This window comes from Meriones unguiculatus, chromosome 2 (assembly GCF_030254825.1).
Source record: "Meriones unguiculatus strain TT.TT164.6M chromosome 2, Bangor_MerUng_6.1, whole genome shotgun sequence".
Lineage (NCBI taxonomy): Eukaryota > Metazoa > Chordata > Mammalia > Rodentia > Muridae > Meriones > Meriones unguiculatus.
The window spans coordinates 145,707,861-145,735,835 of NC_083350.1; the positions used below are offsets into that span (position 1 = coordinate 145,707,861).

Genomic DNA, 27,975 nt, shown 5'->3' on the forward strand with positions numbered 1-27,975 from the left:
ATTTCCCCAGCCCCAGATACTGATTTCTTTTTTTTTAAACTTTTATTAATTATACTTTATTCACTTTGTATCCTCCCATAAGCCCCTCCCTCCTCCCCTCCCAACCCCACCCTCCCTCCCAATCCCACCCTCCCTCCCGCTTCTTCATGCCTGCCCCTCCCCAAGTCCACTGATAGGGGAGGTCCTCCTCTCCTTCCTTCTGATCTTAGTCTATCAGATCACATCAGGAATGGCTGCATTGTCATCTTCTGTGGCCTGGTAAGGCTGCTCTCCCCTCAGGGGGAGGTGATTGAAGAGCAGGCCAATCAGATTATGTCAGAGGCAGTTCCTCTTCCCATTACTATGGAACCCACTTGGACACTAAACTGCCATGGGCTACATCTGTGCAGGGGTTCTAGGTTATCTCCATGCATGGTACTTGGTAGGAGTATGAGTCTCTGGGAAGACTCCTGTGTTCAAATTTCTGGTTCTGTTGCTCTCCTTGTGGAGTTCCTGTCCTCTCCAGATCTTATTATTTCCCACTTTTTACATAAGATTCCATGCACACTGCCCAACAGTTGGCCATAAATCTCAGTATCTGCTTTGATAGTCTGCAGGACAGAGTCTTTCAGAGGCCCTCTGTGGCAGGTTCCTAGCTTGTTTCCTGTTTTCTTCTTCTTCTGATGTCCTTCCTCTTTGCCTTTTGGGATGAGGATTGAGCATTTTAGTCAGGGTCTTCTCTCTTGATTAGTTTCTTTAGATGTACGGATTTTCGTAGGTTTATCCTATATTACATGTCTATATGAGTGAGTATATACCATGTGTGTCTTTCTGCTTCTGGGACAGCTCACTCAGGATGATCCTTTCCAGGTCCCACCATTTACCTGAAAATTTCACAATTTCCTTATTTTTCATTGCTGAGTAATATTCCATTGTGTAGATATACCACAATTTCTGCATCCATTCTTCAGTTCAGGGGCATCTGGGCTATTTCCAGTTTCTAGCTATTACAAATAAAGCTGCTACAAACATGGTTGAGCAAATGTCCTTATTGTGTACTTGAGCCTCTTTTGGATATATACCTAGGAGTTGTATGGCTGGATTTTGAAGAATCTCTATTCCTAGTTGTCTGAGAAAGCGCCAGATTGATTTCCAGAGTGGTTGTACAAGTTTACATTCCCACCAGCAGTGGAGGAGGGTTCCCCTTTCTCCACAGCCTCTCCAGCATGTGTTGTCACTCAAGTTTTTCGTCTTGGCCATTCTGATGGGTGTAAGGTAAAATCTCAGGGTCGTTTTGATTTGCATTTCCCTGATGGCTAATGACGTTGAGCATTTCTTTAAGTGTTTCTCTGCCATTCTATATTCCTCTACAGAGAATTCTCTGTTTAGCTCTGTTCCCCATTTTTTAATTGGATTACTTGGTTTGCTGCTTTTCAGCTTCTTTAGTTCTTTATATATACTGGATATTAGTCCTCTGTCAGAAAAAGGGTTGGTGAAGATTCTTTCCCAATCTGTAGGCAGTCATTTTGTTTTGATGACAGTGTCTTTTGCTTTACAGAAGTTTTTCAGTGGGAGGAGGTCCCATTTATTGATTGTTGCTCTTAGAGCCTGTGCTGTTGGTGTTCTGTTCAGGAAGTTGTCTCCTGTACCAATGAGTTCTAGGGAGACATTGATTTCTTAATGTAAAACTTTCTAATTACTTTAAATTTAAGGGGCTGTCTTTGGCTAGTGGCTACCTGTTTGAAAGTGGACTCCAGACTGTGGATCCAGGAAAGGCCAGGGAACGATAGCTGTTACTTTTCTTTCCAAATCAAACATGTCCTCTTAGGAACTGTTTTTTGTTTTTTTTTTTAATTTGTTGTTTGTTTGTTATTACGATGAGGCTTAGTTCATATAAGAAAGAAAGGCAGAATGCACATAAACCCAGGGTTCATTTGTCTGGGGCTTTAGCCAGTTCGTGACTGAAATCAGAGCCACCTTTGGGTTTATATCACAAAGGGACACGGAATGCAAAAAGCTATGAAAAGAGTGAGGCCAGATGACTTATCTTGATTGTCAACTCGATGGGATTCAGAATCTCCACAGAAGAAACACATTTCTGGGAATGTCTGGGAGGGTTTATCTAGGCTAATTAGGTTAATTGACTTAAAGAGACCCAATGTGGGCCACACCATCTCACGGTTGCAGTTCTCTCTGAATAAAAAAAGAAAGCGGTTGATGCAGTGTGATAGCTGCCTTGAACTCGTACTGTCATGGACCTTACTCTTAAACTGTGAGCCAAAACAGCCCCCTCCATCCCTCCCATCCTCTCTTCTTTCCCTTCTCTTCTCTCTCTCCCTTCTTTCCCTCTCTTCTCCTTTTCCTCCTCCTCCTCCTCCTTTTTCTTCTTCTTCTTTTTGGTTACAGCATCAAGTAAGTCAAACTGCTCTGAAATGTGACCTTCACACAGGAAATGTCTAGGAAAAACGTACAAGAGAATGTGGATTATCATGTAATGAGCTATGGTTTGTTTCATGGGTTTTCTGCCTAACTTTCCAAGTCTAAGCTATCTGGATAAAAGTCCTTGGGTCTTGACTCTCCTCTCCCCTCCCCTTTTTGTGTTTTTGGATGTAGGATCTCACTGTACAGCCCAAGCTGGTGTAAAACTTATGATCCCTATGCCTTAGCCCCCTGAGTGTTGGGATTGTTGGTTTGTAGCACCATATTGGACATTTAGGTGACCACGTGCTCCTGGTGGGTTACCAGAACTCTTCACATTAAATTTCCAACGTAAGTTTTTGAGGATGTCCATTCCTCTTCTATTCAGAATTCTGCATCTCAGAGTTTCAATATGACATTAGCTCCTAGCAGGGCATAATAGGATCTTGTCCGAAAGGCCTCCAGGGCTATCATCCTTCTCTAATCTCACAGAAGACAGGGCTGTGAGCTTTCAGTCATGAGACAATACTGAGGGGGCTGCTTTTCTGCTGTGGAGCTTGGATGGACCACATAAGAAATCTTTGGCATTATTGGGCCACAGCTGCTTGCAAGGGGGAGAATCCAGATCTGGATAATATCATAGATAAATGGCTTCATTTCCCATCATAAGAGGAGTGTTTGTGTCTGTCTCTCCATCTGTCTGTCTCAGAGGGAGCTGATCTTATGCCAGGAAGGAGAATACTTTAGATCAAAGATGGATAAACTTTTCCTGTAAAGGACTAGATAGTAAATATTTTGACTGTGGGGGGCCATACCATCTCTATTCAGCTGAATCACAGTACAAAAGCAACTACGAAACCAGTTCCTCCCCCATCAGATGAATAGACTCATAACTGTGACTCAGTGACACCTAATTTCCAGAACAGAGCAATAGTTTGAATTTAGCCCACGGCTCCTGTTGGCATGCCTCTACCCTAGACCTTCTGCCTCTTGAATTTCTAATGTGAAGTAGGTGTTGGGGAACAAGAAACCAACAGCTCTTTGGGAAACGGGAAGTAGACATACACATATGCAGGTAAATTTAGACTGGAGTAAAAAAGGCTGTCTTCATTTCACAGGGCAGTGAGAATGTTCATTCATTCATTCATTCATTCATTCATTCAAGTCCTGTTCATAAAGCCTACTGGGAGACAGGGCTCAGAGATACCTAAGATGGAATGAAAGCATCTCAGGGAGATCTCTTCCTGTAGGAGAAAGTAATGTTTGGTTATAGCACAGGATAGAAGTAGTGAGGCATTTGGGTGTAGATAATGTAGCTCTGGACATGAGACACATGATACACACGTAGTGTGACCAAGTCTAAAAGACATTGTCTCTCTCTTCCTCTTTGGATTCTTTGCAGATAATAACTGCGTCATGAAGGTTCATTTTCAAAGCTCTCTCGTGGTTGACATGGGAATTTTGCGTGTCTTTCTTTTTAGAATGTTCCTTAAAAGTTGTTGGGGCTCCTACCCTGTGTATCAGTGGGTAACAGCACTTGCTGCCAAACCTGAAGACCTGTCTGTCTCAGAGATTTGGTTTTATGCCAGGAAGGAGACTAACAACACTTTAAACCAACAATGGGTAAACTTTTCCCGTACAGGATTAGATAGCAAACATTTTGGCTGTGGGAAGCCATACCATTTCTACTCAAGTCTGAATCACAGCATGAAAGCAACTACAAAAACCATCTATGTTGGTTCCTTGGGACCCACATGGTGAAGGGAGAGATTCAACTCCAGAGGGTTGTCTTTTTACTTCCACTTAGACGTCATGGCATGAGTTTCCCCCAAAAATGTGTAAGAAAAAGTTGATGCCACCTGCTTTATTAAAGCACACTCATCTATTGGCAGTTCTGACAATATTCCAGGGACAAAAGGGGGAAATTTAAAGGTCTTTGAGGCCTCACACAGATGGAGAGGAGACAATGGAAGCATTCTAACCCTCTCAGCCTCAGATCTCAGAACCCCCCACACTCCCAGTGTTAGGACAACACTAGGCTACCACTGCTCCATACACCTGGCTCGTGGGAAGGGCCTGGAAGACAGGCCTCTGCAGGGCAGGGAGAGTGAGCTCAGTAGGGAAGAAGCCTAGGAAACACAGAACCTACATGGACTCAAGAGAGTTGGCCTTTTAAGAAAAAAGTCTAGTTCAACTCAAGTGTATGGAAGAGACTTAGATCTTTCTGGGGGGCCATGCCCTTAGCACCCAAGCAGCAGGTATAAACCGGTGTGTCTCAGTTTGCATTTCCCAACACTCAGAGATCAGGCCGTGAGACCAGGGCAGACCCACCACGATGGCAAGGAGCCCAAGAACGGGCTGTGACTGGATTGGTCGGTCTCCACGAATCTCCATTCCCTTTCACCCTTCCTGCAGAAACCACTTTCTCGCTTTGAGTCTCTGTAATATTAACTTGCCAGTGGGACTTGTACACTTCAGATAAAATTTAATAACGATTAAATACTTAAGGCTGCTGGCTGGATGCTAATTTCAGTAATCTATTATATGTGATTTGCAAGATTTCCCAGTGTTTTATTTTATTGTCTTAGACTCTTGTGGGGTTGAGATTAGAGAGAAGTGAATGAGGTTGGGCACAGAACCAAAGAGAGCTTCAAAGACATGGTCAGACAGTCTAATGAGGAAACACCAAATGACTGAAAATATCTCACAATGAATATCATAGTTAAACTTTCAGACAGTGTGGCAGGCTGGGAAAACAAAAAACCAAGGGATTGTGGGAAGGGCAAGGGGCCCTTGCTGGAGTCTGGTAGAAGCCTCTGGCCAGCTGAGAGTCAGTCAGAATCCTAGCACAGTGAACAAGATTCACTGTGACAGGGTCAACACACAGATAATACTTCTTATGTATAGAGATGCTTTCCAAGGAGGATTAAAATGGCAAGCCAGGTTTAAGGCCTGGGAGTGCACACTTATGGCCATGTTTCTCTCTCATTATTTTCTGGGAACTTGGTGAAGAGTTACTTTTCACAGTGAAAACTCCCTAACTCTCTGACCTCTTGTTTCACCTTACTGGCTACTGTCCAGGGCACCTCCGGAGCCATCCCATGATGGCTTTAGATGCCTAAGCAAGTTTTTGAAGCTGTGACTTCAGAGCCCACCCAGACCTCCTAGGCACCTGTTATAAGGTAAGGAAGTGTGTTTCTCTGTGGAGAAGCTCACACCTTTCCTCCCCTGTGTTTTATCTTTTCTCTGGACACCTCTCCTTCTAGCAACTCCACACAAATCTGCTTTAAAATGTTTTCCTTTGAATAAGGCCCGACTCCGCCTCACACTGGCTCAGCCTTTGATTCCTTTCTTTGATCAGGTCAAGAATCCAGGCTTCACCTGAATTGAGGTCTCTGAGGGGAACGCTGGCTGCAGCATGGGGCTGTGTTTGCCCTTCTGTACCACAGCCACTGACAGCACCATCTCACCATGCGATCGGACAGCTCCGCCTCACTCCCTTGACTCTGGTTCTTGAAAACTGTATTTTCCAAACAAGCAGCTAGGGCCGGCAAGATGGCCGAGAGGCTCAAGGTGCTTGCGTTCAATCCCTAGGACCTTCATGGTGGAAGGAGAGAAAGATTCTGCAAGTTGTCTCCCGAGCTCTACGTGTTTGACCAGTGTTCATGGTATTCTGCACGCTGCCAGAGGAGAAGGGGAAACACCAACGCAGCCACAAACCCTTGGATCCACCGTGGTGACCTGCCTATAAGATACGTGGGTGTGATAGTGGCACAAATGTTGTGGGAGGAACCAACTGCTCTCTAATTGTATTCAAGGTCCATCCACAAGACAGAACCCATGCCTGACACTGCTCAGGGGGCCAAGGACCTGAGCGGAGACTGGCCAGGGGCCTAGGGGGAAAACCAAAGACTGCTGTTCTGCTGAAGGAACGTGGCAATAACATGGCTCCTCAGGACAGTTTGTTATATTCACAGAGGAAGGTGTCCTAAAGAGACATTTGTGTCTCTCAGTCAGACTGTTGGAACAATGGACCATAAAGAAATGGGAATTTCTCCCCTAGGAATTTCACTCTGGGAGAAGAAAAAGGTGCCAGCCAGAGGGGAATCTTGTCTCCTGGAAAGAGTTTAAGAGCTTGTCTGACCACCTAATGAGATGAGCCTGAAGCCCAGACAATGGTGGGTCAGTGGGGGCAGGACCACACCTTGACCTGGACTGCTTAGATGTGCACATCCCTGGCCCACTCTGTAAACTTGAAGGTCAGGACCCCAAAGGCTGACTCGGAGGACCGCTGGATTGCCTGGTCTCGCTTTCCAATATGGCCATAGTGAATAAATCTCCCTTCCCTGCCTTCCACTAGCAATTTGACTTTTAAAATTGGCCTACTGGGAATGAGTGGCTGAAACAGGCTTGGGGCATAGACTGTGACCCCTAGGTTTGAAAAGTGACAGTTTCTGGCAGTGCCATCAGGTGAAAAGGTGACGGAGGCAAGAGCCTAATCTCACAGTTTAATTTTTTTAAAAGTTAAACCATATTTAGTGTGTGTATGTGTTCCTATGTACTCCCACCTGTGGGAGTCGGAGGACATCTTTTTGGAGTCTATTTTCTCCTTCTACCATGTGGGTCCTGGAGATAAAAATCAGACTCAGGTCATCTTACCAGAAAAAGCTTTTGTCCTCCGAGCCATCTCAAAGCCCCTAACTCACATTTTAAATGAACCAACCCTCATGATAACAGTTTATTCATGAAAGCGAAGTCCCCGTGACCTAATAAACTTACAAATGTCCAGCTTCCCCACATTTTGTAGACTAAAGATTAGATTTACAACCCACGAACCCTTGGGGGCACAAACTGTAGTGTCTGTTCCTATTCTCTATCACATTCTTTTCACACACAAAATACATCCATCTAGACCAATAGCAACCCATCCCCACCCCAGTTGTTCCAGAATCTTGTTCCAGAATCAGTTGAAATTTCCAGAGACCAGGTCCTAGGAGAAGTCAGACACGCGTGACACTGAAGCATGATTCGCTTTGAGGAGAATTCTCCAGCTGTGAGCCCGGGAGATCACAGCGAAGTCAATTGCTTCCAAAACTGGGCAAACACAGTGGGTGCGGAGGAGGCCCCAGGCAAGGTCAAACCTCAACAGGGCAGACATTAATTCTTAAAACTCTAGAATGGTCTTCTAGTCCCTGAGCTGCATGGTCAATACTTTGGGAGAAGGGACTGGACTCCAACCTCCTCAGCAAGCTTCACATTCATAGCTTTCCTGGCCTCAGCCTGTGCTTCAGCTCTGGGCCTGGAACTGCACGCTCACCACTTTCCCAAGCATTGCACACTGGCGGCTTTATACTTCTGGAATCCTGGGACACCCCTGCTGTGATGGGTCCAGTGGGTATTGTTACAGGAGCCTTAACGACTACAGAGGATGAACCCCTCTCCCGTGGCATCTGGCAATCTGTTCTTCTCCAAAGATTAGACACACATTGTTGTCTCCTCTTTAAGAGTTAAACAATCTGGGCCAATCCACCACCTGGCAAAAGACCACCCCTCAGGGAGACTGGAAGACGGTGTGTGTGTGTGTGTGTGTGTGTGTCCTCAAAAAGTGTGGGACTACTTTTTCTATCCTCTCATGGTGCACTGGCTTTCAGTTCCTCCATCCTGTAGCACTGTGGAAATTATCCACTTTCTTGAGTCCCAACTTAGAAAAGTGTAATTTCTCATTTCCTTTTCATTTGTTCTATTTCTTTCCTAAGCATACCTTTCTGAACACTTTGGGCTGCCTCGCTCTTCCTCACAGCTTTCTCCACCTTCTCGTCTGCCATGTAGGTGCTAAGCAAAGGACGTAACTTCAAGATTTTCAGCAGGCCTTCCCTATTGTTCCCTCTGAACCCATCTTTAAGAAGACTAAGAACATAAAAGATGAAGCTCTAGTTTTCCCAGTGCTGCCCTGATAGGGAATTGCCATGGCAGTTGGCGCTGTAGCCGCTTTCTGCCTGGACTCTTAGGCTATCTGCAATTTTCTGATATGGGGCTGGAGCCTACCATGGCCTGCATGGCTTACAGGTTTCATGTGTCTGCAGAATTACTATCGCATGGTTACCTCCAAGGTCTACAGTTTGTTGTGTCTGGAGCAATGGCCAGAGTCACACGTCGGCCTACTTGAGCTGTTGTGGGCAGTGCTGACACAGATGGTAGGTCAGAACTTGATAAAGAGCCACACATGTGGGCGCTGGGCCTCATAAGTGTCTTGGATAAATGTGTGTGTGTGTGTGTGTGTGTGTGTGTGTGTGTGTGTGTGTAGGTGTGTACCTCTGTACCTGTTTTTGGGTTTTTAGTGTGAGTTGTGAAGATCAAAGTCTGGTCCTCATTGCTTCTGCAGCACTGTTCTGCGGGGGGTACCGCTTTAGCTCCTCCACATCGATTTTTTATGACCTGTTTGCCTGAGCTTAAAGCCAGTGCTCTTTTACTATCAGTCTGTGTCTCTACGACGTTCCCAATTCCGGGTTAATCCAGTGAAATCAAAAGAAATGAAAAACAGCAGAAACAGAAAGAAAACCTTCTCCCGAGACTAAAACCCATTTATTTGGCACCAGGTAGAGAAAACAGGTGCCTGGCTCTTTCCTTTCTTTTAAACAATCGGGCTGTGGTGGTGTGTAGATCCAGGCCGAGCTTGCTAATGTTCCAGAAACATTAATCCCCTTCAGAGGAATTTGCTGAATTATCAATGATAATTGGATCAACCCACGAAGGACAGTGTACCGGGCAACCAGCAAATGTAAGGCCAGTATGTGTGTGTGTGTCAGGGAAGAAGATAAGAACTCGGCATTACCAGCACACAGCCCTGAGGTGGGGAGCAGGCGGGAGGAATTGGGGAAGAGAGGGGCACAGCTGTCTTGTATGGTTTTCTGGTTAAACTGAGAGAGAATTTTGAGTTTCGTGTCAGCCGGCTCACATTACCCTTGCTCCCATCCACTTTAAGTCGCATGGTTTCAGTTTCGGAACGTTTATGGAATAAAACAAAGCAGTTGGAAATGCTGACAAGTATTGGAAGCAATTACTGAAGTCTTATTTGCCCCCCCCCCCCCCACCCCCGGCTAAGGGTCCAGTCCCAAAGGCTGGCCATGGCGGCAGGAGTGAGCATCCATGGTCGGCAAGCAGGGAGAGATGGTTGCAGATGCTCAGTTGCTTTCTTTCCTCCCTGCACCCCCTTTTTTTATCAGGTCCCCAGTCTGTGGGTGGAAGCTACCCCCACTCCGTGGGTCTTCCGCCCTCACTTAGTCCTGTCTGGACATACCTAGGTGCTTCTGAAGCCAGCTAAGTTGACAATGAGGATTAATCGCTGCATAAAGACAACATAACTTTAACTTTTGACTTACTGGTCAGCTAATTTCATTAAAAAAAAAACAAAACATTTTTATTGGTTATATCCTCAGCCTACTCATATCACCCTCCCTTCGCATTCTCCCTCCACCCTTGCCACCTTCCCCACGGCATTGTGGAAGCTGTAGTGTGTCCCACTGTGTCCCACACTGTGGTATACCCTTTACAGTATACCCTTTTGTCCACACTTCTTTGCTTGCAAATGTTCATTGCAACGACTCGTTGGTCTTGGTACGGGGCCTCTGACTCCTGCTACACTATCAATACTAGAACCTCACTGGGTCTCCTCTCGGATATCCTGTTGTTCCCCTGTGTCATGGAGATCCTGTAGTTTTGGATCTGCAGGTGGCTAGAGGATGGGTCAGCCCTCAGGACCCCAGGGTCAGCTCTCCCACGTTGCTGAGGTAAAGGGTGGGGCCAGTTACACACAGCCCTCAGATGTCAACGTGTCCAGGGCAGCAACCCAGACCATGGATGTCTGCCTGGCCTTCGGTGGTAACAAACCTCTGTTGCCGCAGGGCCGTGGACCCAGACGTGACAGCACAGGCCAGCACTCCACCATGGCCCCAGGTGGCATCACCAGCTACTCACATTAGGCTGTTCCTCACCACCCTGGGGTCTCCAGTTCTGCCTATCCTCAGTGTGCCCACAGCCTTCTGGATTCTCTTTCATTTCTCCACCACTTACTTGCTCCTCTTAGTGGCTCCTGGGGTCTCAAGAGAGCTGTCCATCTCAGTGGTCTCAGGAGAGCTGTGCCCTGCTTGTGTGTTATGGCACCGGACAGAGGTCATCTCCTGCATGGTCTGCTCCCTCAGGTCTGTGGTTATCTCAGGCTCGCTCTCTGTCCAGGCCCTGTGGCGCTGGTCTGGTGGTTGTCTTAGGCTTGCTCCTCGCCCAGCCACCCCGGTGGCTCCTTTGTGAGGGTCACCTGTCTCAGGCTCACTCCTGCCCAAGGCCTGTGGGTTCTTCTTCTAGTCTCTGGCTTGCTCCCCATTCTGGGCTACTAATCATCCAGATGTTCACACGTCAGAGCACTGAGCTTAGACATAGCCTCTCTCCTCTCTGCCACCTACTCACACACAGGTGACACAGGAGCCACACCTGCAAGGCCTCTAGAGACAGATAGCTAATTCCATTTCTAACCCCAGCTAATCACCTGCATCATGTGTACTAACTTGTAATAGACACTGACTAACTCCTTTAACGCCCACAGCGTGCTAATGCTCAGGGCATTTGTGGGATGCTTTAGGAAGGGAAAAATAAGAGCATTCCTCCAACATCAGCTTGTGTTGGGGTTCAGTGACATGTTGGCAGGGTTCCAGGTTCTTGGGTCCCAAAACAAAGGATTGAGCAGAGATGCATGAGTATACCAGAGGCAGGGATGGTTCGTTAAGAAGAAACATGTGCCCGAGGGAGGGAAGCAATTTGGAGCAATGGGAGACATTTTAGCTTCAGAACTGGCCCATGGTGCAATGAGTTGGGGCTTTTATGTCACAGAGTAGGGATTTTTTTTTTTTTTTTGACTCATTTGCTTAGTCCAGGCTTTGTCTCTCTTGACTTGTCCGTTATGTGCAATTAGTTCAAAGCACATTTCCTCAGCATCTTAAATCTCCACCCAGGGGTGTATATTTGAATATCATCATGAGCCATGGGTCATTTTCAGACACCAAAGTACCTCCGTGCTGTGGTGAGGGTTTAGTTGGCCTGGTATGGGGGTTAGGTTCCTACCTTCCTCTTTGCCAAATGTTTTGTTTTTTGTTTTTTCCCCACATGCTAATTCTATAATGCTATGCATAAGGAATTCTGGGCTCTCTCCCTAACCCACTGCCCTCTGTTTTTCTTCATGTTAAAAAAAAAATGCAGTCTTGAAAGAAAGAGATAGGTTTTGGAAGAACAAGGTGTTTGGCCTCCTCACTTTCTGGTCCACAAAGCCCTTCTTTGCCTTACTAGTACTGCATCGAGATCCTCTCTGTAGGTCCCTCATCACCTCCCTTTCCCTCTGTTCTCCGGTCACACTGTTGTCTGCCTCCTCTCATCCCTACAGACACCTCTCAGCTTGTGTCTCTGAACTGTCTGTCCTCTCACTTCCCACCCGGGGCTCAGTCACCAGAACTCGGTGATTCACGGGAGATGAATCCTTCAGGACTTGAAGAATCTCACACTTGCCACGAGTCATTTTCTCTGTAGAATATGGTTTGTGGATGGAGGGACTGAGAAGGTCATGAAAAAGCTCTTGTTTTCCTCAGCAGGTCCTCTGTGCTCATCAGACAACGCGGGTCCGGCCATGACCTTAGGTGTTCCTCAGCAGAAGCTCTTGTGCTCGTCTTGAGAGCTGTCTGCCTGGAAGTCGGTCACGCGTGACTCGTGGAGAACAGGGACTGTGTTAGCGATTCAAGTTGAACGTCACACCGTGCTATGTTCTCGTGTTCGCTTACAGATGCCTGGGAGCATACATTCTAAGTGCAGCCTTTACTCCGGAAGAAGACCGTATTTCTGTGTGTGAGCCTCTCTGCACCGTGCTTCTCGCTCTCTCCTGTGAGAGGCTGCAGTTTATTTATTCTGTCAAGCGCAGCACAGGCTGACATAACCCCCGAGGGAGAGAAAAGAACTGGGTTGTAGACCAGCCGGGGCCATTGCCCCTCCCCGCCCCACCTGGAGGAAGTAATTCTGAGCCGTGTTCAGTGTCTTGAACGGCCCTGTGGTTTTCGCCTACCTCCTGGTACAGGAGGGAAGGTCCTGGCAGCACCAGGCCCCGGTGAGATCCTCCTCAGCTTGCGGAGCTGGCTCTGATCCAAAGCTTCTCCCTTCCATGCTAGGCGGGAAAGCATTGAATGCTCGCGGACTCTTGACTCCACAGTTGGAAGCGCGGTCAGAGGCGGGTGCTAGGCTGCCTGGATGGCTCCGGTGGGGAAGGCGCTTGCTGTGAAGGCTCATGGCCTAAGTTCGGTTTCTAGGAAACAGCCTAAAGGCGGAAAGAAAGAACTCACAAAGCGGTTCTTCAGCTCCCACTGTGTCACATCACACAGCATTCACACGTCACACATGGGCGCGCGCGCGCGCGCGCGCACACACACTCACACCCACACCCACACACACTCCCCCCCACACACAAATAAACCAGCACTTTAAAAAGGATCCAGCTGATGGTAATAAGCATGATGATGTTTCTCCAAGGATAACCAGAGGGCCATGGTATCCCACGTACCACCTGGATTTACACTTCTGCCCAAGTAAAATTTAATTGCTCTTTCAAAGGCAGGAAAATATTCCATTGCCGGGAAATATGGCATAAAGGATTTCGGCACACTTCCTCTGGGTTTTTCTTACAAATTCTAAATGAGAATTTTCTGCCAATTTTGGGGCAGAAGCAGAGGGGCTGAACAGTTTTACCAATGGTTTTGATTATGGATTGTCTATATGGCATCAATAAAAATAACAAGCGCTGGATCTGATGGGCACCGGGCTTTCTTAAAAAGCTAATAAAAATTATGGGCAGTGGGAATACCTCTTAGGTTTTAGATGTTTTTCTTATACTGCATATGGAAAGTCTATTTCCCAATATTTTAGTGCCGGGAGCACAATAACTGGAGACGAATATGTTCTCTTCAAAGTGCCAATAAGAATTGAAAATATCGTTTTCCAGCACAGGCCAGGCTGAAATCAACCTGTTTTATGGTAATTGTGGGTCCTGGCGGCAGACCACAGCAGAGCTTTGGAGGACCGGGTTTGCTGAGTGGTTCCCATCCTTCCAGTACGCACGACCCAGGGGATAATTTGTGTGAAGTGAAAGCGGAGAGTCTTCATTACTGTGGCGGGCGTCCGCCACAGCAACAGCGCTCCTACAAGATCCCAAAGCGGACATTGCCAGTGAAGCTGTGTTGTGGGAGTTAGGGAGCAGCGCCTTGCGCAGGGCAGATCCTGGCATCACCCACACACATGTCTCGTAATCGCTGTGGCATCTGGAGTGACGGCGCAGAAGGACGGCACGCCACATGACAGCGACGGGGAGCAGCTGTTCCAGCCAAGAGGAACTCTTCGTCCTCACCTGCCTCCCTTTCTCAGCGAAACCAGAGCCCCTTGTGACACAGGTGTCCCGGCATGGGGTTGCCTTAGATGGCTATTAAGTGTGTCGTGAGAGGGGAGAATAAAAGAATCCTTTAGTGTTCATATGTCTCGTATTATTGACCCAGATGGAGTGATGGCCAAACCTTCTTAAGTTCCATTTTTTTTTTCAGTCTAAATTTAGTAGTGCCATAACCATCAAAGACACTGAGCCAGTAGCTAAGACATTTTCCTACAAGGAAAACTTAAGGAATAGGTTATTTTGACTGAAGAGTCTTCCAAACATGAAGTTAATATTCAGACCGGGCACATTTTACTCCAAAACATACAAAGAAGAAAATCAGTTACTTATTTTGTGTGTTGGGAATAACCTTGATTAAATAAAACAAAAGTTAAAAAAAAAAAAAAAAACACCAGAAAATGAACAACAATAACAAAACCCCTCCAAAAGTGACTGACAAAGAGGACAGGGAACAACTCTCAGGCATACATTCAGATGCCTCATCCCTAGACTAAATCATTAAACCAAATTTAACAAGATATTATAAGAAACATCTTGACCAGGTTGAAAGTTTTCCTGACTACAGGTCAAAGGGAAGAGCCATCAGTTCAAAAAGAAAGGCCTTCGATGAAGTTCAGAGTCCAATCCATGGCAAGAGCACTGAGTGACTTGTGAATTAGAAACATACTGTTAATAAAGGGAAATAGAGAAAAAAAATGTGCTAAATATAACACTAAATTGTAAAATATTGAAGACAACCCCAAAGCTACTTAGAATAAGAAAATGAGTCCTTGTGTCTGCTAACAGCTATCCCTAGCCCAAGAACTGCAATTTGTAGAGGTTGGAAGGAGGTAAGAAAAGTGCTGTGGTTGGAAAGTGATTTGGTTTCGTGCATTAGGAAAATCCAGGGATCCACAGATAATCATTTCAAGATTGCCAGAAACCGTGTGGAGCGGAGGCTCACACACGCCTGCCCACCACCCTCCTCCTGCCGAGCGATGGACAGCTGATGGCTTCTGGGGAGGGAGAGTCAGTTCTCTTTCTTTTCTTTTTTTTTAAATTTTTATTTTTTATATTAATTACAGTTTATTCACTTTGTATCCCAGCTGTAACCCCCTCCATCCTCCCCTCCCAGTCCCATCCTCTCTCCCTCCTATGCCTTTCTCCAAGTGCATGGATAGGAGAGGTCCTCCTCCCCTTCCATCTGATCTCTTTCCTTCCTTCCTCTTTCTTTCTTTCTTTCTTTCTTTCTTTCTTTCTTTCTTTCTTTCTTTCTTTCTTTCTTTCTTTCTTTCTCTCTCTCTCTCTCTTTCTTTCCTCTCTCTCTTTCTCTTTCTATTCCTTCCTTCCTTTCTTCTTTCTGTCTCTTCCTTTTTTCTTTCTTTTGTTTCTTTCTTTGCTTGTTTCCTTGTTTGCTTCTTTGTTTCTTTTTTCTGACATAGGGTCTCACTAGGTAGCCCAGGCTGTCCTGGAACTCTCTAAGTAGACCAAACTTGTCTGGAATGACAAGATCTACCTGCATCTGCCCCTTAAGTGCCGGGATAAAAGGCGTTTGCCACTGCACATGGAGAGGGTCAGGTGTTTTTGTTATTTTAAGGACGTAGCGTCTGGTAGGTGGAGCTCCAGTGCTGACCTTACATGCATGTCTACGGGCAATGTGTAGACAGCACAAAATGAACTCTGTGGGTTACAAAAAAAAAAAAAAAAAAAAAAAGAGGACACAAAATTCAGAGGTGGTGGGGAATGGGAGGTAGAGCTGGGAGAAGTTATGGGGAGGAGTGAGAGTGAGTATGATCAAAACACATTGCATGGATGTATGAAATCTCAACGCATTTAATAAAACATCATAGAGAAAGATAGATGCAATAAAATAATTAAAAAAAAAATAAATTGGCTTTGGGGTCCTGGAAGATGTCTCAGTTGGTAAAGAACTTGATCTACAAGCATGAGAACTCTCGTTCACACCCCCAGTACCCTTCAAGAGCTGAGTGTGGTATGTATGTGCTCCTGTAGTCACAGTACCTGGGGGTAGGCACAGCAGAGTGGGCGGGGGGAGGGCTGGCTGCCTCCTCTAGCTAGATTAAGGTGTCCTAGGTTCACTGAGAAACTCTATCAAAAAAAAAAAAAATTAAGGTGGAGAAAGATTGAGGAATATGCTTGCTCCACCAGTTACATACACATAAAATAAAATATGTAATGAATTGTTTTCCTATCCACCAAAAGCGAGTGCTTACCAAATGGAATTAAAACGTCCTCAGTGACATTGTGGAAAAATACTAGACACCTGGAAACATCTTAACCTGAGCTGGATCTCGGGAGCCCACATGACAGTGGAAACAGAAATCTGACTCCACAAAGTTAACCTTTGACCTCCACAGGTGCACTGTAGCACATCCATGTGAATACTCATGTTGAGTCAGTTTGGCGTAGTCACAGACAGATACAGTAATGGGATGAAAAGAAGGAATGACTTACAAGCTGTAATGGGGTCAGTTGTGGTTCTAAACTTCACAATGGAGAATCACCTGAGAACAGATTCCCAGCGAGGGATTGTCTGGATCAGGCTGACCTGTGGGCATGACTGTGGGTGTTCGCCCGTGTGGATGGAACAGTTCTCTAGGCAGGGTCCTGAACTCTGGAAGAGTAGAAGAAGCCAGCTGGGTGTGGACATGCATGCAGTGAGGCCACCCGGATCGAGCCTCTGCCGTGAATTCCCTCCAGCGACGGACTAGAGCCTGGGAGTGTGAGTCAAAATAAACCCTTTCTCCCCCAAGATGCTTTAATCAGAGTATTTATCACAGCAAGAAGAAAATAAACCAAGGCGGACAAACTCATATGATATGCAGATATTTGACTTATGATGGCAATGCGTAGCCAGTAAAAGGGTTTATCTTTCATAACCATAGCCTGGATGACAAGTAATTAACGCTGGAAAATGAGACTGCGTGTTACCTCATACCGTGAGAGTCACTTCAGGGGCTGTGGAGGTCCGAATGAGAAGCCTTCTCTACAGGCTCATGCATTGGAGCACTTGGTTTCCAGTTGGTGGCCCTACTTGGGGAGGTTATGGAGGTTTTGGAACAGTGGTTCTCGACCTGTGGGTCGCAATCACATATCAGATATTTACGTTATAATTCATAACAGTAGCAAAACTACAGTCAGGAAGCAGCAGTGAAATACTTTTATGGTCGGAGGCCACCACAACATGAGGAACTGTATTAAAGGGTCGCAGCGTTAGGAAGGTTGAGGACCACTGTTTTGGAACATGGAGCCATGCTAGAGGAAGTGTCACTGTTGGTAGCCTTTGAGACTTTGCAGCCATGTTCTGCTTTTTTTTTTTTCTCTGCTTCCTTTGTGTGTTTGAGATGCGGCCATCTCTCAGTTTCCCGCTCTGGCTGCCTGTTGCCATGCCTGCTCCAAATTATGGACTGCCACCGTAATTTGCCACCATGGAACCGTGAGCCAAGAGAAGCTCTTTATTCCTCCTACATTGCTTCTGACCATGGCGTTTGATTGCAGCAACCAAAAGCAACTAACAAAGGGACATCTGCACTCCCAGAACTTAGTAGAATTAAAAAAAAAATAACAAATAAAGGGTCTCTTGCCTAGCTACTCAGGAAGTCTCAGGGTTCTTCTGTCTCCCCAGGTCACCATCGCTGAGAGACAAATATGCGCCATCATGCATGCTTTTTTAACTTGGGTTTTGGGCCTTGAGCTCAGGTGCTCATGCTTGCAAGACAAACACTTCATTTCTTGGCCATGGTTTTTGTTTATTCTTTGACAATTTCATGAAATGTGTTTGTATTACATTTTTTCCTGATAACCCTCTACCTTTAAAACTCATGTTCTTTCTCTCTTGAGAAGAAACAAAAATGGAAACAAAACAGAACAAGCACAAAGGAATGTGAAATCTGACTTGTATTGGCCAACTACTCCAGCATGGGGCCTGCTCTGGAGTGTGATTGGAATACCTGGTGTCACTTTATTGACAGAAGTAGATATTTTTTTATAGATTTTATAGACAAAAAAAAAAAAAAAAAAAAAAAAAGAAAAGAAAGTTTTTCCTCTCCCAGCAGCTATCGATTGCAGAATGGGTGGGAATTTTTGTCTGTGTCCCATTCTCTGGACTGTGAGTTTTGTCTGGCTTGAACATGTGCAGCTCTTATGCAGGCTCTCACAGGCTCATGGGCTCATGTGTGTGTCAGTCCTGCTGCATCCGGGACACGCTGTCCCTTTGGAGTGGTCCGCCACCTCCGGCTCACAGAGCCTTTCTGCTTCCTCTTCCTCATAGATCTCTGAGCCTTGAGGGGAGGGGTGGGATAATGACAGCCCATTTAGGGCTGAATGCCTCAAAGTCTCTCACTCTCTGTATAGCTGTGAGTCTCTGTGTTAATTTCTCTGAGGGTTGAATGATGCCCCCATCTACCATGTAGCAATATACAATTAGGAGTTGTTTTATGGCTATTGTCAGTTAGCAGAATAATAGGTTTTCCCCTAGTGGCATGCATAGTTTTAGGGATCAGGTACCCACTGTCCATTTCCTGCCCAGGAAGGTTGTGCTAATTTGCATTTTGGTCCAAAGGAGCAGGGAAATGTCAGTCTACCAATGCATGCACCAGCATTTTAAAAGGTTTTGCCAACCAAAATAGCTCCCAGAAAGCCTTTTGCTTTCATTAGAACCAAATTTATCTTTATTAAAGAGCTTAAACTTTTCTCACAGCTTTATTAACTATTTAACTCTCCTCTTTGGCTCTTGCTTCCATTATAGCGTCTGTACTTTTTCTGTTCTCATAGGGGATATGGCTGCCAGATGCTTTTCTTGCAGAGCATAGCCTCTTCCCTAGGGACACTAGCTGTAAGAGAGAAGAGTGACGGCTTTTACTTCCATGGAAGTTAGGCTTTATTCCATCGCAGGAATATGGCCTTCAGTTGTATAGTATTGCTGACTGTAAGCTATCGGGCACACACTGTTACAGTCTACAGTTATTATTGGCTAGTGTCACAGACGAAACAATACTCTGGGTTAGACCTTGAGTCTTCTCCAAGGGCCAAAGCATTGAAGACTTAGTCTGTAGCATTGAGCTTTTGTGAAGTGATGGAAACTGGTGTTTGTGTTCATATTTGTGTATGTCACCTGCATGTGTCGGGAGATGAAGGCCAGTCTCAGCTGTCATCCATCAGGTGTCTACCTTGTTTTTTTTTTTTTTTTGACAAGGTCTCTTATTGGCCTAAAACTTCTCAAGAACTCTGGTTGAGCTGGCCAGTGGGCCCCAGAGATCTCCTGTACCTAGTGTTGAGATTATATGTGTGTTCCACTATGCTTGCTGGTTTATTTGGTTTTAATTAATTATTTCTATTGGGTTATCCAACCTTTTAGAATCTAAGTTTTCATGGTATCTTCAAATGATGTTCTATATTTTGGAATGAATTTTTAAAATGAAGTTGTGGGCATCTTTGCCATGTAAGGTATAATTCTGTATATTTCTTGGCCATGTAAGGTATAATTCTATATATTTCATATAATCTATTTTTAAAATGTAATGCTCTTTCGATAGGAAGGAGTTGTTTACGGATTTTGTGTTTTATTTTGTATGTTAAGTGTCCCTCTAAAGACACAAAACCTGCAAAAGACTTGGTCCGTGGCTGGTGGCACTATTTGGAGTTGACTGAATTATAGGAATTATGACATTATCAATGGATTTAATGAGTGGGGCTTAGGGGGAAGAAGCAGGTCATTATGGGATGTCCTGGAGTGATATACCTTGTTCCTGACTCCTCCTACTTCTGCCAGCATGGTGCTCTGCTTCATCATGGATGCAGGAGCCAGCTGACATTGAAGCCCTGGAACCAAAAGCCAAACCAAACTTTCCTCTTCTCCACTTGTCCCTCTCTATTTCATCACAGTGACAAAAAGCGAAGACACATGGTAAGAAACAAAACCCCCTCTTGGCTTATGAGTTGTAGTCATGACCATGAACGTAACTGTAACCACAGAAACTTGGGTGTGGAATGGAACGATCGAATTTATAACACACCGTCCTTGTCTTCCTACCCTCACTGTCACTGTTTGTATGCTTTCCCGGGGAGTGGGAAACAAAATTAGGAACAAAAGTGGAGTCGTTTACAAGAAGGGACATGGCTTAAGGAGGGAATTAGTTAACACTGGAGCCGTCCAGCTAAGCTGTGGTGGTGTGGAGAGTTCTGAGGAACACCTCCACACAGACGTAACAGCTCTGGTGTGGGAAGCTCAGAAACAGCTTCCAGCAGAACGCTATCCTGCTGGACCCGTGTGTCTCCTAGGCCCCCAGCAACATGCACCAATCCCACTGGCACACTGAGGCGAGTCCATTTGAAACTGCTCTGTGGGAACTCTGATTTGCAGTGACTATAATAAAGTGAAACATTTTGTCATGTAATCTTTAAACATAGGCAACAGATTGCATTACTTGTGAAGAGTTTAACTCCCATCCTACTATTCTGCTTAAATTCCTGTTCAAGGATGGAGGGTATTTTGTTTGTTTGTTTGTTGGTTGGTTGGTTGGCTTTTTTGTTTTTCTTAAGTATCAACTCCAGGGGACAAAGATGGCTTAGCAGTTAAGAGCACTGGCTACTCTTGCAGAATACCCAGGTTTGGTTTCCAGTGCCCACACAGCAGCTTACAACCATCTATAACTCCATTCTCAAGGGATCTGATACCATCTTCTGACCTCCAAAGGCAGCAAGTATGCATGTGGTGTTACGTGCATACATACAAGCAGTCAGACACCCTCATACATAAAATAAATCCAAAAAAGTAGCAATTCCAAAACCTATAAAAGAAACAGTAATCGTGATTATTTGCCTAAGTAGTAGAAGCTGGGAAATGATAATGACTTTTCAACCTTTGTACCAAGATCTTAATTTGACATGATGGTAAGTTTTAGCTTTGTTTGTCTTTACTGTCAAACTCTAAGAACATTAGTACATGGTACCCGCACTTAAATCATAAAAAGAAACCCAGATTTGTTTGCAGTTTTTTAATCTGTTGTTAATAAGCTCGAAGGAATACAGCCTTGTCTAATAAACACATCAAGCTAATGGGTACCAGAGCCTTCAGAGGAGTGTTTGTTTGCTGTTTAGATTTCAGTCAGAATTAATCAACAATGGATGGGGCCTGCTGCATTTATTAGCAGCTCAAATCTCTGTGATTTAATGCCAGGTCCCTTTGACTCATTCCAGTGAGTGCTGGCAGGTTTACAGCACGGATACATACTTACATCCTCCGGCCTTAAAAAGAAAAGGAAAAATAGAGCCTGTACAGAGACCACAGGATTGGCAAAGGTTTCCCGGGAGCCATTTTGAATTTAGCCCTGTACAGTGAGCCTGTGAATAGGAAGCAATTGATTCAGGAACAGTAGGGGCTTTTTTTTTCCCCCCTGAGGAAGCCTTCAGCTGGGCAGATGGCTGGCATATCCTGTCTGCTTTGTCTTTTATTTTACATGTTGTGCTACTTTCTTCTCACACTTTACATTGCCTTCCTTTTTTCTCTTAGCTCTTTTCTCTTAGCTCTAAGCTTTCAAATATTTTTTTTGGGGGGGTGATGGCAAAGAGAGGCTGCAGGGCTTAGTAAAGGGGCTGAGCCAGCCAGACTCTTTTGTACAGGTTGGTGGCCTTCTGCTAAATTGCTGGCAATGTCACTTCCTTGTCACAGTCAGCACCAGGATGTTCTTTGCACAGAAGTGTTAACTTTTGAATGAGTCTTCTGGAAGCTGACACAAAGATTAATCTAAAGCCCTCCCCACCCCCACCCCAGAGGCTCCTAAAATACATATGTCCTTGTTCAATAGCCTGATTTCAGGACATTAACTCTTCAGAGTGACCTCATTTCTCAGCATTCTTCACCAGAGCTGTCCACAGCCTGTGGTCATCTGTCCTGTTTCCCACACGCGCATGCATCACCAGATCAGATCATTTGTAGAAAGCTGTTACTACCAAGACTCTTCAAGAAACGCTGGATGGAGTATTTGTTATTCTAGAACCATCTATTTTTCTCAAGGGACAAGATTTTCCATGGCTTCCCTCATACCACAGTCATGAACTGTGGGTGCTATGGATCTCAGGCTGGCTTTGAACTCAATATGTAGTCGAAGATGACCTTGAACTCATGACCCTCCCTCTACTCTCTACCTTCTGAATGCTGGGGTTATAAGCATGTCCTAGCACACCTCCTTTATACAGTTTTGGGCCTTAACCTGGAGCCCTACTCATGTTAGGTGAGCATGCTTGCCCTGAGCTGTAGCTCGGCCTCAGGAGTTGAATACTGAATATGTTTGAGTCAGTCTCTATTTCTGTCCTCAGAAACAAAATTTCCTCTCCCACCATCTTGCTTCATAGACTATAGCCTTTCTCTTTCCCTATCAGATAGAAATACATTTTGAAGAACACTATAGAAAATGGGTGCTTGTTCTAGTACATCCATGCTCCATATTTAAGGAGTATCTTTTGGTTTTAGTAGCAAATCTATGTAAAGATGAGAAACCCAGCCTGTTTGCCACCTGTCTGCTCCCTTTCCCCCAGCACTCGATCTGGTGACATGGTTCCTTTCAGCAAACAGAAACTTGGTGGGGACTTTTTTTTTTATTCCCCTCCTCATAATTGGACCAGAAATGGGGAATAAATATGACTTTGAAATAGCCTGCTGCTTTTCCCTTTCTGAAAATTGATCCTTCCGTTTACACAGGGAAACGCGTGCAGACAGCCCTTTCTTTCTTATCATTAAGTAGCATGTGTAAAGCATTCATCCAAGGACAGAAAAGGATCCTGTTCTGGAATACTGGCCTAAGATCAGCAAGCTCCTAACACAGGGATGCTTTCTCCCTGCTCAGGCATTCTTCACAGACTCAGCACTTTGGTTTGTTAAGGGACATTCATTTTGACTCTGCCATGCTTCTCCTCTTCTTCCTTCTTCTTTTCTAGCACTTTTTAAAATTGTGTGTCAAAGGCATTGCATGTAACAAGCTGGGCTCTTAAATGAAAAAATAAATAAATAAATTCAAGACCAAGAACAAATTTTTTGGCTAAAGAAGTGAGTTTATTATATTTTTGAAATAATAATGATGATGATAATGGGGATATGGTGAGATGATGATGATGATGACGATGATGGTGATGATGATGACTACCCAACAGGGTGAAAGACAAGTAGGAAAGACCATGTTCAGTGAAGCAAGATGATGATGATGATGATGATGATGATGATGATGATGATGATGATGACGACTACCCAACAGGGTGAAAGACAAGTAGGAAGGATCATGTTCAGTGAAGCTGGGAAGCAGCCACACCTGCAGTCATGGCACTATAGTAGGTACCCCCATTGGGGATCAGAAAGACAGTGTGATCCTTGTGAGCTGGTCCAATGGATGCCCTTTGTCTTTGACATGGATTCTGATTGATGCTTTGAGAGACACTTGGGTGCAGACAGGGAATTGCTGATGTGAATGTTACTGCATGATGGCCACGGGGAATAGAGTACACAGTAGGTGAATGAACTTCCTCGGGAGCCATAGGCAGCTGAACATTCATTTTTTTGAGCTGGCTCTAGATCTCATCTGAACATTTTGCCAGATTACCAAGTTGATCTTTAGCTAGGTAGTGGTGGCACATGCCTTTAATCCCAGAGGTAGTCAGATCTTTGAGTTTGAGTCCAGCCTGGGCTACAAAGTGAGTTTCAGGCCAGCCAAGGCTACACAGAGAAACCCTGTCTCGAAAAACCCCCAAATAAAACAAAATAAAAAACCCCAAGTTGATTAGTGTAGTCATTATTAACACATTACCTGACAAATATATATAACAGCAAAGGCAGTTACTAAAACTGGTGGCTTGTGCCTGTAATCCCAGTACTCAAGAGGCTGACACAAGAATATTACTGTGAGTTTGAGGCTAGCCTGGGCTACATAGTGAGTTTCAGACTAGCCTGAGCTATGTAGAGAGATGCAGTTTCAGGCTCTTCACCTCCCAACCCGCAGAAGAGCAAAGGGAGTAATTCCTTGAAGCTCATCATTCTTCAGTCCAGAGCTGACATCATCTTTGCTCTGAGACTACTCACATTGACACATCTGTCTTACGGAATGTCAATTTCAAGCATGTTTCTAGGGGCTAAGACTGGGGCTCAGTGGGTAGAGAATTTGCCTAGTGTGTACAAAGTTCTAAATTCAATCTCAGCACCACATAAACTGGGCATGAAGATGCATGCATGTAATCCCAGCACTGAGGAAGTGGAGGGAGAAGGCAGCTCAGGTTCATTCTTGGCTACACAGGGAGTTTGAGAACACTCTGTCTACAGGAGACCCTGTTTCAAAAATAGAAGATATATATATATATATATATATATATATATATCCAATCCTGATACATTAGGTTGGTAAGAATATTAGCAATCAGCACAAGCATTATTTTTACATTGTATTTACCTATTTATTTATTTATTTATTTATGTACATCGTTACTAACATCACTGAAGGTCAAGTTGAGTATGCACAATCTGAAATCTAAACTCCAACATCTGAAACTTAGCTTTCAGATTTGATACATATGCAGAAATTCCACAGTGGGCCTCATAGGGTGTGTCAGAACTGACACTTAGACAGCCCAGCATGCAGACGAAGCAATAGAGCCACAAGGAAATTGCCTTTGTAACCCATCATCTGTGATGGCTATCTTCACAAACACAGATTCTCTGTGCAAACATGTATGGATACAGTGAGCCAGGCACCATAGTTCATGCTTACCCATTGATGCTAATATCAGAGAGAGAGAGAAAGAAAGAGAAGCAGATAGATCCCTTAAAGCTCTGTGGCCAGTTGGCTGGAATTGTATGGCAAGTGCCTTTACCCAGCTGAGCCATCTCAGTGATCAAGAGGGAGTATTTTGACCTATGTCATGGGCATCTCAGTGCATTGGGAAGGCCAGAGCAGTGGCATAAATTCCTGGACAGTAAGAATGCTGGAATACAGAGGCAGATGAGACCAAGAGATTGCAGAGGTCAGCTATAGACTTCTGAGCCATGTGTGGTTGCCAGGTACTTCTGGACCTTGCTGCTGTGTCAGCTGGACACTAAAACATACTCTTGCCCTCCTGTTTTTGTCCAAAAATACCAGACTGGGTCTCAGATGGGTATTATCTTTAGGACTCCCTGGCCACAGAAGCAGGTAGGAGAAGCAGGGGAACCCTCATTCTCAATCTTTGGTCAAGGACTCTCCAGCAAGCCTCTGGCTGATGAGGTGCTAATGGTCTGTTATTCCTGGCCACTCGACTGAGGCATCAGACAGGCTGACAGACGCACTTTGAAGTGTGCCTCTAACGGAAAGATAAGCACACTTCCTGACTTAGCCTTAGCTTTGTGTCACCACCCAGGATATAGAATCTAGACTATATTGGAAAGAGGTAGCAGCACAACGTGGCTCTGAGGCTTGGCCTTGCTGTGTTTGATTTGGTGAGTAAAGCTTCCCATAGGCAGCCTCTAAATAACTGCAAACCTCCTTAGGTGACCCTTTCACACCGCCTCCAAAAAGACAAACAGAAGCTCAAGTGGTATCCTATGAGGTGAATTTACTGCCATTCTCAACTTCTCTCTTCTCCGATTTTACTCCCCCCCCCCCATTCTGTCTCATCCAACACTAATTAGGTAAGGTCAAAACCACCTCTTATCTATCTGAGCCCCAGTCTGCGGTGTGGTGATTTATACACAGCAGATTGGAATGTTTAGTATGTAGACATGAATAGAGCTCCTCTTCCCTCCCACCCCGTGTGTGCATGCTCATGTGGGTACACATGTGCGTTACCCCTCACGTGCTGTCCACCTTAGCTTTTTTCTTTCAGTTTTAAAATTTATTTTTGTGTGTATGGGTGTGTGCTAGCCAGTTTTTACCTCACTTGACACAAGCTGGAGTCATCCGAGAGAAGGGGACGTCAGTTGAGAAAATGCCCCCATACGATTGAGTTGAGGGCAGGTCTCCGGAGCATTTTCTTAAGAGTTGATGGGGGAGGACTCAGCCCGTTGTGGGTGGGGATACCCCTTAGCTGGTGGTGTAAGGTAGAATGCTGAGCAAGCAATGAGGAGTAAGCCTGTAAGTAGCCCTCTTCCGGGGTCTCTGCATCAGCCCCTGCCTTTGGGTTCCTACCATCTTTGAGTTCCTGCCCTGGCTTCCTCTGAAGGGGATGTGCTGTGAAGTGGACGTGTGAGCAAAATAGACCCCTTTCTCCCCAGGTTGCATTTGGTCATGATGTTCCATCACAGTAACAGTAACCCTAATTAAGGCAAAGTTTTTTTCCTGCATATGTCTGTGTACCACATCTGTGCTTGCTGCTCTTAAGAGACTGGAAGAGGGTATTGGATCTGCTGTTACGAGAATTACAGCTGTGAACCATCCTGTGGGTACTGGGAATCGAACCTGGGTCATCTGGAAGAGCAGCAAGTGCTCAGAAGCACATATCCATCCCTCTAGCCCCTATCTCATTTTTTAAGGTGGGACTTTTCCTGAGGCCTGGAGCTCGCATACAAGGGCTTCTGATAAGGTAGTCCTGGGACCCTTCTGTCTCATGCTGGGATTACAGCTGCACGCCTGTTTCGTGAAGGTTTCAGGGATCAAACTTGGGCCCTCATGTTTGTATGGCAAATACTTTATCAACTGAACCATCTCCAAACCTAGATTAGCTTTTCATGTAGGTTAAGACCCCAACAGGATTCTTGAAACTAAAATGGTTTCCACCTTACACTAAGCCAGACCCAGCACAAGACTCCTACTTGCCTTTTGGTGTTTAGATTGTAGCTCACTTGCCTCAAATGAAACTTGGTGGGATTCTGCAAACTAAGCTTTAGGGCTTGTGCTCTGAATATGAACTGTCCCCACAGCCTCGTGTGTTTGGTCTCTAACGGTCGATGCTCTTTTGGAACTTTTCGGCCTTTTAGTGTCATGGCCTAGTCTGCCCTTAGCTTCCAGATCTACCAGGAAGTGAGCAAATTTCCCTGCAAGTTCCCACCGCTAGCACCACAGCCACCACTACCATACTCCTTCCCCTTCCCCCCAACCTCCATGCCGCCTTCCTTACCACGATGGATGGTAACCTGAAACTTTAAGTTAAAACAAACCTCTCCTGCCTTACCGTGCTTCTGTCACAGTGTCAACAGCATTAACTAACACAGGGTGTGAGGGCCTGCTGGGAAGGGGATAAAAGTCCTCTGTGTGTGGGTTTCATAAGGGCAAACTGACAGGTGCCCACATTGGTGTCACACTGCTCAGTTCTTGTCTTAAAGATCTACTAGAGTTATTCATCTTTCCCTCTCTATCAAGTTCAGACACCACTCACTCTTGCCTTGGTTTTGCTTTTTCTTTTTTTCCAAAATGCCACATGTTTGGACTCATATAATACCTAACATTCTTTTTACAATTAATTTTGGGTGTTACCTTGCCTGGGTAGAGAGATGTCTAAAGAAGAGGGGATGTCTGTAAGTGTTTCCACAGCATAGGTCAATGATTGGAAAAGACCTACCTCAGTATGAGTGGCATGTGATAGCTAGTCACGGTTGCCAACCTGGTACACCTAGGAAGAGGGGTTCTGAATTGAGGCCTCCATCAGTTTGGCCTGTAAGCATGTCTGTAGGGGCATTTTCTTTCTTGTGAGAAGGAGGTCCCAGCCCACGATGGGTGGTATTATTCCTAGACAGGTAGGCCTGAACCATGTAAGGAAGGACACTTAGTTGGATGGTGGAAGCACACGACTTGAGAGGCAGAAATAGGTGGATCTTCGAGTTCGAGGATAGTTCTAGGACAGAGAAATCCTGTCTTGAAAAACAAACAAACAAACAAACAAACAAAAATAAAAAAGAAAGGAAGAAAGGAAGCTGAGCAAGCCAGAGGGGGAAGCAGTTTTTCTCATGGTCTCATGGTCATTGCTTCAATTCTTACCTTGGCTTCCCAGACAATGGACCATAACCTGTAAGGCAGATAAACCCTTTCCTCCCCAGCATTGCTTTTGGTCAGTATTTCATCATGGCACCTGATGAATCAGCTTGCCTCCATCCTATGCTTGAAAGCCATCTTATAGTAAAGACCACTAGGCTCATTCCTGTGTATTTATAAACCCCTGTTTCT

General features: G+C 45.2%; 1 long non-coding RNA gene and 1 other non-coding gene across 2 annotated transcripts; one reads left to right on the plus strand and one right to left on the minus strand.

Moving 5' to 3' along the window:
* Nucleotides 1-368: 368 nt before the first annotated feature.
* On the plus strand, nucleotides 369-13,945 carry LOC132652465 (uncharacterized). The gene is made up of 2 exons (XR_009590087.1): nucleotides 369-5,579; nucleotides 5,759-13,945. It is a non-coding gene; the product is annotated as an uncharacterized LOC132652465 (long non-coding RNA).
* LOC132652615 (small nucleolar RNA SNORA17) lies at nucleotides 10,772-10,903 on the minus strand. The gene has a single exon (XR_009590210.1). It is a non-coding gene; the product is annotated as a small nucleolar RNA SNORA17 (small nucleolar RNA).
* Nucleotides 13,946-27,975: the final 14,030 nt, after the last annotated feature.